This window comes from Salvelinus sp. IW2-2015, linkage group LG37, assembly GCF_002910315.2.
Source record: "Salvelinus sp. IW2-2015 linkage group LG37, ASM291031v2, whole genome shotgun sequence".
Taxonomy (NCBI): Eukaryota; Metazoa; Chordata; class Actinopteri; order Salmoniformes; family Salmonidae; genus Salvelinus; species Salvelinus sp. IW2-2015.
The window spans coordinates 6,803,699-6,815,395 of NC_036876.1; the positions used below are offsets into that span (position 1 = coordinate 6,803,699).

The 11,697-nt window shown below is 47.7% G+C and overlaps 1 protein-coding gene across 8 annotated transcripts in view; it reads right to left on the bottom strand.

Moving 5' to 3' along the window:
- LOC111960292 (adhesion G protein-coupled receptor L3-like) overlaps window positions 1-11,697 on the bottom strand; it is a 345,871-nt gene that overhangs the window by 131,112 nt on the left and 203,062 nt on the right. The window lies entirely within an intron of this gene.

Here is an 11,697-nt window from a genome sequence, read left to right on the forward strand (position 1 = left end):
ACTCAGAAGTATAAAAGGGAGGGGCGGTGGTAGGTTTGACCTTCAGGTCACCCACTGGAAGCCCGAGGTAGGGGAGTGGGGGAATATTGTCGGGGAATACAGTACTATTGCGATTAGTAATCAGTCAACATACGAAATGCACCAAATAAACCACAATTCATTCATAATACTGTGAATATATAGTTTCACAGACATATCGTTGCATTTTTTTTTCTGGTTTGTGCAAATCGTTAAGAATAATATAAAGCAGTCTGCAACCACCAAGGTGTTATTGGTTTAGTTTTGACTCTTGGTCAACAGTGTTGAGGGATGGGTAATGTATTGATGCTAAATGCCAAATCAAACACAAATTTGTTTCTATTTGTCTTTGTACTTCTTTTTGATATTCATGAGTCTTATTTTTATATTTATATAGTTTTAATGTTATGATTATTTATTTGTGTTGTTCCAAATGTCTGAGTTGTTCCAAAATGCGCCAAGGGGGGGGGGGTAGATTCTAATACAAGCTAGAATCGCCACTGCATACAGGATCCACAGCTCTTTCATCATCTTATGTCGCTTTCATACATCAACCAATCAGAAACAAATGCATCACCGTTCAGGATGATAAGACGATGCAGCGAACCACCTCCATGATTCAAACCCACCACAAAAGGGAAAAACCACACCATTCCAAAAATACATTCCCAGAATCCCATGCAAAACACCTGTGCCCATAGTCACATGGCATGGCGTGCTGAGCCAAGACCAGCTGTGGGCATGGACATGGCTCCCCTGCTCCATTGCCCATTTCCCATGCTCCATTGCCATAGCAGCTCGCGTGCCTATGGGGCTGGGGGAGGTGGGGCCACAGGTGGTATCGAGCCTCTGTGGCGGGAATCTTACTAACATACACCTCCGGTGGTGTTAAACCTTCATGAGTGGTCTGGTCAGGGAAAGAACCATAACTGTGTATTTCACCTCCATACGTATGCCTTTTCTAAGGTGTCTTGGTTTGCTGCAGTAAGGTCCAGGTGAGGTTGACTAGTGGAGATACAGTAATGAGCTACATCAAAGGTGTTTGAGCAACAGCTGTAGCCAAGGCATTTCATGGAAGGTCACAGTCTGTAGGTTCTATAGCAAATCAACTGAATCCCTTCCTTATACAGTACCGAAACCAGAATGATAGCTAACCCATAATATTCACTCCGATCACTTGAGGAACACGTTTCTTGCCTAATCCTTAATGAAATGAGACATGGCAATCTACCCATCTAAAAAAAAAGGGAAAAAAAGTAACATCCGAAACCAAACAGTACACGTCAATCCATCTATCGACCAATCTAATGGCGGCAATCAAGTCAATCATTCACTCCTGATCCGTCTGTTTATCTGGTGCTGTTTGCCTCGGACACTATCTACTTATCTATTAGTTTACTGCATAAATCTACTGTGTCTGTCTCTCAATCACTCTCGCTTCCTTGCTCGCCGTTTGGAGTCAGCCCATCCGCACCAAGGTGATACTGAACTGGTACTCCTGGAGAAGGAAAGGTTCATTAGAAGAGAAAGCGAGGAATATGAAAGAGCGAGCGGCGAGAGAGACAGAGACAGATAGAGAGGCAAGAGAGCGCGAGAGAGGCAAGAGAGCACAAGAGAGGCAAGAGAGCGCGAGAGAGGCAAGAGAGGCAAGAGAGCGCGAGAGAGGCAAGAGAGCGCGAGAGAGGCAAGAGAGGCAAGAGCAGCAAGAGAAGCAAGAGAGGCAAGAGAGCGCGAGAGAGGCAAGAGAGCGCGAGAGAGGCAAGAGAGCGCGAGAGAGGCAAGGGAGCGCGAGAGAGGCAAGAGAGCGCAGAGAGAAGGCAAGCGAGCGCGGAGAGGGCAAGCGAGCGCGAGAGAGGCAAGCGAGGCGAGAGAGGCAAGAGAGCGCGAGAGGGCAAGAGAGCGCGAGAGGGCAAGAGAGCGCGAGAGAGGCAAGAGAGCGCGAGAGAGGCAAGAGAGCGCGAGGAGGCAAGAGAGCGCGAAGAGCAAGAGAGCGGAGAGAGAGAACAGAGAGTGCGAGAGAAAGACAGAGCGGCGAGAGAGAGACAGAGCGCGAGAGAGAGAGCGAGAGCGAGACAGAGAGCGAGAGCGGAGCGAGACAGAGAGCGAGACAGAGAGTGAGAGAGCGGGGCTGACTTCACAAACCTGTTCTACTGAAGCCTCAGGACCAGAACATCCAATCATCAGAATAAACCAAATTGCACACAGTCAAAACAACACTACATTACTTATTGGGGAAAAAAGCACAAGCACAAAGCAAAACACAGTGCTATCTGGCCCTAAATCGACAGTACACCGTGGCTAACTATTTGACCATGTTACTGATTAAAACCTTAAGAAAAACCTTGAAAAAGTCACGGCTCAGTGAGCACAGCCTTGCCATTGAGAAGGGTAGACACAGGAAAAAACTCTCGCGGAGAGCTTGCGAGACAGAGAGCGTGCAAACAAATGGGGCAACACCAAATTGAGAGACTGCATGCAGAAATATCCTCTGTGTACAACGTAAAACACCAAATAATGCATGCAGAGCAGAATTAGGCCGATACCACTAATTATCAAAATCCAGAAAAGAAGCCATTAAATTCTAAAATGACCTAAAAGTAAGCAATTCTCAAATCTTCCATAACAAAGCCATCACATACAGAGAGATAACCTGGAGAAGAGTCCCCTAAGCAAGCTGCTCCAGGGGCTCTGTTCACAAACACAAACAGACCCCACAGAGCTCCAGGACAGCAACACAATTAAAACCCAACCAAATCATGAGAAACAAAAAAGATAATTACTTGACACATTGGAAAAGACTTACAAAAAACAGAGCAAACTAGAATGCTATTTGGCCCTAAACAGAGAGTACACAGTGGCAGAAACCTGACCACTGTGACTGACCCACCAATTATTAGAGACACATATTTCCCTCAGATTACACAGCCCACAATTAGAAAAGCAAACTCCAATTTTAATAAACTCCCATATGTATTGGGTGAAAGTCCACAGTGTGCAACACAGCAGCAAGATGTGTGACCTGTTGCCACAAGAAAGGGCAACCAGTGAACATTGAAATATAAGCTAGTATTTATTTTTCCTTTGTACTTTAACCTCACAACACTGTATATAGACATAATAATGACATTTGAATTGTCTTTATTCTTTTGGAGTATAATGTTTACTGTTATTGTTTTGTTGTTGTTTATTTCACTTGTATTATTTATTTCACTTGCTTTGGCAATGTAAACATGTTTCCCATGCCAATAAAGCCCTTAAATTGAATTGAAATTGAATTGAAAGAGAAGCAAGAGAGAGCGACACAGCCAGAGAGACAGAGCTTGAGAGAGAGCGAGCCGACAGAGCCGACAGACAGAGTGCGAGAGAGTGCGACAGACGACAGAGCGCGAGAGAGCGCGACAGACGACAGAGCGCGAGAGAGCGCGACAGACGACAGAGCGCGAGAAGAGCGGACAGACGACAGAGCGCGACAGACAGAGCGAGACAGAAAGAGCGAGAGAGAGCGCGACAGAGCGAGACAGAGCGAGACAGAGCGAGATAGAGCGAGATAGAGCGAGACAGAGCGAGACAGAGCGAGACAGAGCGCGAGAGAGCCGATAGAGAGCGCGATAGAGGCGCGACAGAGCGTGACAGAGCGAGAGCGACAGACTGAGCGAGCAAGCCAGACAGACAGACTGGGTGACCAGACAGACAGAGCGAGCGAGCCAGACAAACAGAGCGAGCGAGCCAGACAAACAGAGCGAGCGAGCCAGACAGAACCAGCCAGCCCGAACAGACAGAGCGGGTGACCCAGACAGACAGATCGAGCGAGCAGAAAGAGCGAGCCAGGTCAGACAGAGCGAGCGAGCCAAACAGACAGAGCGAGCGAGCCAAGACAGACAGAGCGAGCGTGCGAGCGACCGACAGAGCGAGCGGCGAGCCAGACAGAGCGAGCGGGCGAGCCAGACAGAGAGAGCGGGCGAGCCAAGCAGAGAGAGCGGGCGAGCCAGACAGACAGAGCGGGCGAGCCAGACAGACAGAGCGGGCGAGCCAGACAGAGCGAGCGGGCGAGCCAGACAGAGCGAGCGGCGAGCCAGACAGAGCGAGCGGGCGAGCCAGACAGATAGAGCGGGCGAGCCAGACAGAGCGAGCGAGCGACCCAGACAGAGCGAGCGAGCGACCCAGACAGAGCGACGAGCGACCCAGACAGAGAGAGCGAGCGACCCAGACAGAGCGAGCGAGCGACCCAGACAGAGCGAGCGAGCGACCGACAGAGAGAGCGAGCGACCAGACAGAGAGAGCGAGCGACCCAGACAGAGAGAGCGAGCGACCCAGACAGAGCGAGCGAGCGACCCAGACAGAGAGCGAGCGAGCGACCCAGACAGAGCGAGCGAGCGACCCAGACAGAGAAGGCGAGCGACCCAGACAGAGCGAGCGGGCGACCCAGACAGAGAGAGCGGGCGACCCAGACAGAGAGAGCGGGCGACCCAGACAAGAGGCGAGCGGGCGAGCCAGACAGAGCGAGCGGGGACCCAGACAGAGCGAGCGGGCGACCCAGACAGAGCGAGCGGGCGAGCCAGACAGAGCGAGCGGCAGCCAGAGAGCGAGCGAGCGGGCGAGCCAGACAGAGCGAGCGAGCGGGCGAGCCAGACAGAGCGAGCGGGCGAGCCAGACAGAGCGAGCGGGCGAGCCAGACAGAGCGAGCGGGCGAGCCAGAACAGAGCGAGCGGCGAGCCAGACAGAGCGAGCGAGCGACCAGACAGAGCGGCGGGCGACCCAGACAGAGCGAGCGGCGAGCCCAGACAGAGCGAGCGGGCGAGCCAGACAGAGCGAGCGGGCGAGCCAGACAGAGCGAGCGGGCGAGCCAGACAGAGAGAGCGGCGACCCAGACGAGAGAGGCGAGCGACCCAGACAGAGGCGAGCGGGCGACCCAGACAGACGAGCGGGCGACCCAGAACAGAGCGACGGGCGACCCAGCAGAGCGAGCGGGCGACCCAGAGAGCGAGCGGGCACCCAGACAGAGCGAGCGGGCGACCAGACAGAGCGAGCGGGCGACCAGACAGAGCGAGCGAGGACGACCAGACAGAGGAGCGAGCGACCCAGACAGAGGAGCGGGCGAGCCAGACAGAGCGAGCGACCCAGACAGAGAGAGCGAGCGACCCCATACCGACAACACTTTACCCACGCCCCCAGTCAACAAGGAGGCTCAAATGGAGAACACCTACACAGAGAGAAGCTCTCTGGCCCCCCTGAACACACCCAACACACCCCTCCATGTACACAGGCCCTGTGTACTCCAGCCCCCAACCGTAAACGCACTAATCTGGAAAACCCACTGAGGTGGCCATCCTCATGTGCTCAAATGGGAAATTCATCCAATAAGATAAACTCTCCACACAAGGTGCGCCAAATATGGTGCCCAAAAACACAAGATGCACTCCACATTCTGTCCAGACTGACTTTGGCACACCAGGCACATCATTATTCACACCGGCACCAACAACCTGCGAGAGGAGCAGGAGAGAGTAGGCAGCCTGGTCAACAGAGTAGCAGAGAGAGGAGCAGGAGAAAGTAGGCAGCCTGGTCAACAGAGTGCAGAGAGGGGAGAGAAGAGGTAGGCAGCCTGGTCACAGAGTAGCAGAGAGAGAGCAGGAGAGAGTAGGCAGCCTGGTCAACAGAGTAGCAGAGAGAGGAGCAGGAGAGAGAGTAGGCAGCTGGTCAACAGAGTAGCAAGAGAGGGCAGGAGAGAGTAGGCAGCCTGGTCAACAGAGTAGCAGAGAGAGAGCAGGAGAGGAGAGGCAGCCTGGTCACAGAGTGCGAGAGAGGGCAGGAGAGAGTAGGCAGCCTGGTCAACAGAGTAGCAGAGAGAGGAGCAGGAGAGAGTAGGCAGCCTGGTCAACAGAGTAGCAGAGAGAGGAGCAGGAGAGAGTAGGCAGCCTGGTCAAAGAGTAGCAGAGAGAGGAGCAGGAGAGAGTAGGCAGCCTGGTCAACAGAGTAGCAGAGAAGAGGAGCAGGAGAGAGTAGGCAGCCTGGTCAACAGAGTAGCAGAGAGAGGACAGGAGAGAGCAGGCAGCCTGGTCAACAGAGTAGAGTGAGGGCCTCTGAGTGGTTCCCCAACTCCACATCACCATCTCCACTCTGCTGCCCGCAAAGACTTTCATCCCCGTACCATTTCAGAAAGTCAACATCACCAGAGGGGTGTGGCCTACTCCCGAACGTACACGTTGCTCCACCCCCAACAATCACCCAGAGCATCTGCACGACCACTCAGCCTGAGGAAGCAGACAGTAAGGGATGTTTGCCAAGTCTCTAAAGGACGTGGCCTTGGTAGACAAACACCCCATGCCGCACTGGACAGAGGACACCCAGAGACCCTACCCAGACACTGCACCACCAAGGACCACCAGAGACCCCTACAAGACCACTGCACCACAAGAGCCCCAGGCCCATTCAACGCCACACCAGACCCAGCGCAGCCCACAGGCCCCACCCACCACTAGAGCATCACCACTTCCATCGCTTAGCCAGACCGACCGGGCCCAGCCTACCTACCCCGCACCAGACCACCACCCCTACCAGAACAAGAGGAAGCTCCACGGCCCAGAACTGGCCTCCACTCAACAGGGCCCAACAGCAAGGACCAGCGCAGCTACGCAGAGGTCGTCAGAGGACAGGAAACCCTGTAGGAATAAGTGAGATTAACATCTCCTCCAATACATCTGCACTAAGCGCAACACGCACACGCGCACGCACACGCACACGCACACACACACACACACACACACACACACACACACACACTAGAATTACTGTACTAGAATTTACTTGTTCAATGAATAGGAATATTTATATATATAACAGAACAAATGTTAGCTGTCATCCTGTTTCTCTCACTCTTAACAACTTATTAGTTAGTAGTTACTGTATTTCTGACTGCTATTCTTTCTTTTTGCAACATGAAATCACTATCAGTTAGCATGTGGAACATTCAGGGCCTAAACTCATCAACCTTTGGACTGAAGAGTTTAGCACTGGAGTTCAACAAAAATCTTAAAGATGTTGACGTRATCATTCTGCAGGAGACAWGGTGTAAGGCTGACATTGTCACTCACTGCCCCACAGGCTACAAAGAGGTAATTGTGCCATCACAAAAACAAAAACAACATCTAWTTGATCCCCTCAAAATTGGCAAATATCACATTTGGTTAAAACTGAAAAAATAACTTGTACTGACAGACAAATATGTGTTCCTTTGCGCAATATATATCCCCCCCTCAGAATCCCRATATTACTCAGAGGYGATCTTCCCCACCCTTGAGGAGAGACGTGCCATTTCCAGGCCCAGGGAAATGTGCTCATCTGTGGGGACACAAATGCGCGCACAGGAACACTACCTGATCTAACGAGCACACGAGGGGACAGCTTTATTACAGGCCATACTGTTTCTAAATGCCTTAATCTCCCCCATAGAAACAACAGTGACAGCACCGTCAACAACAACGGAAGGGATCTGTTGCAGCTCTGTAGAAGCCTGGGTCTGTACTTTGTCAATGGTAGGTTACGGGGGGACTCTTTGGGGAGATTCACCTACTGCTCACCTCTTGGCCACAGTACAGTAGACTATATGATCATAGACATTGACCCTTTCTCTCTCAGCTCATTCACTGTCAAGCCACTAACACCTCTGTCTGATCACAGCCAAATTACATTGTTCCTCAAAAGAACAGACATGGAAACAACCACACATTCACAGCCCAGTAAGCTGTACAACATCAGAAATTCATACAGATGGGCCCAAAACAGCACAGAWGAATARCAGAAAGCAACCTGTAACCAAAATATCCAAACACTCTTAGAAAGCTTTCTGGATACCACATTCACTCACAGTAAAGAAGGCATCAATCTAGCAGTACAAAACATCAACTATATATTCAGGCAAACGGCAAAWGAAGCACAATTGAAATTGATAAAAAACAAAACAAAAAAGATCACAGATGACAACTGGTTTGATGCAGATTGTAAAATTATAAGGAAAAAACTTAGAACACTATCCAACCAAAAGCACAGAGACCCAAATAATGGTGAATTACGCCTTCATTACTGTGAGACTTTAAAACTCTATAAAGGTACACTCAGAACCAAAAAAGCACAGTACAACAGCAAGCAGCTGACGCTAATTGAGGAGTCCATAAACACAAACAACTTCTGGCAAAATTGGAAAAAAATAAAAAAAATCTAAACAAGAGGAATTAGCGATACAAAATGGTGACATTTGGACAACCCATTTTAAAACACTCTACAACACCGTTCAAATTGACACAAACGCAGAACAACYCCAAATTCATGAGAAGTTGAATGAATTAGAAAAAGCTATAAGGGACAACCAAAATCCACTGGACTCCCCAATTACTGACCAGGAGCTCTATAAGAAACTTCAGGCTCTCAAATTTAAAAAGGCATGCGGACCTGATGGCATCCTAAATGAGATGCTCAAACTCACTAGTGCAAAATTAAAACTTTAATTTGATCCTGAGTGTAGGTTATTTCCCTGACATCTGGAATCGAGGACTTATAACCCCAATCTTTAAGAACGGAGACAAATTTGACCCTAACAATTACAGAGGCATTTGTGTGAACAGTAACCTGGGGAAGGTATTCTGTAGTATTATAAATGTAAGAGTTCTAAACTTCCTTAATAAGCACAATGTCTTGCGTAAAAGCCACATTGGATTTATACCAAAACGTCGCACAACTGATCATATTTACACCTTACACACCCTGATAGATGTCCACCAAAATAATACCAAAATATACTCTTGCTTTATTTACTTCCAAAAAGRATTTGATTCTATTTGTCATACAGGACTGTTCTACAAAGTTATTGAAAGTGGTGTAGAGGGTAAAACATATGACATAATTAAATCAATGTTTACTGGCAATACGTGCAGCATTAAAATTGGTAAMAAAATAACATAATTATTTAACCAGGGGCGGGGCCTTCGCCAGGGTTGCAATCTGAGCCCTGCACTCGTCAATATTTACATTAACGAATTGGCCACTATTCTAGAAAAATCCTCAGCCCCTGGTGTTAGTCTCCACAATTCAGAAGTTAAATGCCTACTCTTCGCAGATGACCTATGCCTGCTGTCACCCACAGCACATGGCCTACAGCAGAGCCTGGACCTGCTAGAGCAGTACTGCCAGACCTGGGCCCTGACAGTAAACCCCAAAAATACTAAAATAATGATTTTTCAGAGAAGATCCAGATCTCAGGGAATTAGACCAAAGTTCRCAATTGGTACAAAATATATAGAGTACTGWACACACTACAATTACTTAGGTTTAAATATAAGCTCAACTGGACACCTTAATGAGGCAGTGAATGAACTGAGAGAGAACGCATGCAGGGCATTCTACGCCATTAAAAAGCAAATTCAAATTGAAATACCTGTTAAGATTTGGCTAAAACTAATTGAATATGTCATTGAACCAATTGCACTTTATGGCAGCGAGGTGTGGGGTCCACTTGCAAAACATAATTTCATCAAATGGGACAAACACCCCATTGAAACCCTGCATGCAGAGTTCTGTAAGATTCTCCTACATGTCCAGAGGAAAACTACAAACAATGCATGCAGGGCAGAATTAGGCCAATATCCACTAATAATAAAAACTCAAAAAATAGCAATTAAGTTTTGGAAACATCTAAAATACAGTGACCCCTCTCATATCATTACAAGCCCTGCAATGCCAAGAGCTGAGCAAAGAAAAGAGTCCCCTCATCCAGCTGGTCCTGGGGCTGAGTTCACAAACCTGTTTCTACTAACACACTGAAGCCTCAGGAACAGAACATCCAATCAATCAGAATAAACCAAATTAACAACACAGTCAAAAACTACAGTACTTATTGAGAAGCACAAGCACAAAGAAAAATGCAGTGCTATTTGGCCCTAAATCGACAGTACACCGTGGTAAACTATTTGACCATGGTTACTGATCAAAACTTAGAAACCTTGACAAGTACAGGCTCAGTGAGCACAGCCTTGCCATTGAGAAGGGTAGACACAGGAAAACCTGGCTCCCTGTAGAGGAAAGGCTGTGCAACCACTGCACAACAGCAGAACCTGAGACGGAGCTGCATTTCCTGACAAAATGTCAAAAATATAAAACAATTAGAGAGTGTCATTTTCCCCAAATTTGAAACCCTTATTCAAGGTTTCAAAGACCTCTCTGATGAGGATAGGCTACCCGTCCTGTTGGGGGAGGAGCAGAGAGCTGTGGGTTGGCAGCGCACTACATTGCTGCCTGCCATAAGTTGAGGGACAGTGTCTGACGACGCAATCAACCTGCACATGTACTCTACTGTATGCTTATTGTTATTGTTGAATGTATGGTTATTTTGACCCTTGGGTATTGTTGTTACTGTTGTCCCGTTGACAATGTTGATTCTCATTTTTTATAGTAAATATCCAAAATAAGCTTTGGCAATATTTACATTGTTACGTCATGCCAATAAAGTGAATTGAATTGACAGACAGAGGACAGACATAGAGCAAGAGAGAGAAGAGAGACAGAGCCAGAGAGAGAGAGAGAGACAGAGAGAGAGAGAGAGAGAGAGAGCAAGAGAGAGAGCGAGAAGAGCGAGAGAAAGAGGCGAGAGAGCGAGAGAGCAAGAGAGCGAGAGAGAGAGCGAGAGAGAGAGCGAGAGAGAGAGAGAGAGACAGCGAAAGTTAGCAGAGCGTTGCTAGATAATGTTCTACAGTGTGCCTCCCAAATGCATGTAAAAGCATTGTTTGATACACCGTCATTTAATAAGGCACGCACCTTACAAGTTTTGTTTTTGCTTAAGCGACAACAGGGAATCAATTACGTGTAGCCCCTATGCTTGTGGGAAGTGAATACTCTAGGGTCAGGCATTAGCGCAATCACATAACAGAACTCTGAGAACTCTTGATTTTTCACCTCTGAGAATAGCTACCAGCTTCGATGTTATAGACTGGCCTCGTGGATATGCATTTCAGATGAGATTCAGAGAAAAATAATTACTTAATTGAAAAACAGCAGGTAAAAGCTGCAATTTTCACTTGTGACATTTTAAACTAGGCTGTTGATGAGCCGGCACAAATAATTATATTAGCGTGCCAAAATTATTTTGGGTAGGCTTGACTACTACTTTTAAAGAACGAATATCGTAGGGAATAAATGTAACTTTGGTAAAAAGAGTTATGGCAAGTTTAATCAGTCATCTGGCCAGGTCGCAGTTGTAAATGAGAACTTGTTCTCAAGTGGCCTACCTGGTTAAATAAAGGTGAAATAATGATTTTTGTTTAAATAAATCTCTGCCTTGACAAAGACAACYGGTACTGTACTGACAACGACTGAAAGCAGACTGAAAAGGCAAAAAACTCTTAGTTCTATTCACAACTTTTGTCATAGATTTACATAGAAAATAATGTAATATCTAACATAGAGCAGAAACTAGGGATGACAACTACCCTGAAATACGATCCCCTTGAGAAAAATAACAACCCAATCACGTGAAAGCAAACTATTTAAAAAAAAAAAAAAAATTAAATGCAAAAACTTTTTTTTCACTGACCCGACAATAGTTGAAATTTCTCGTAAAACAACAACGTTACTGCAGTTATTACATTTTCCCACAGCTGGTGTGAGGTTGTCTACTTGGTTTTTCTCTCATCT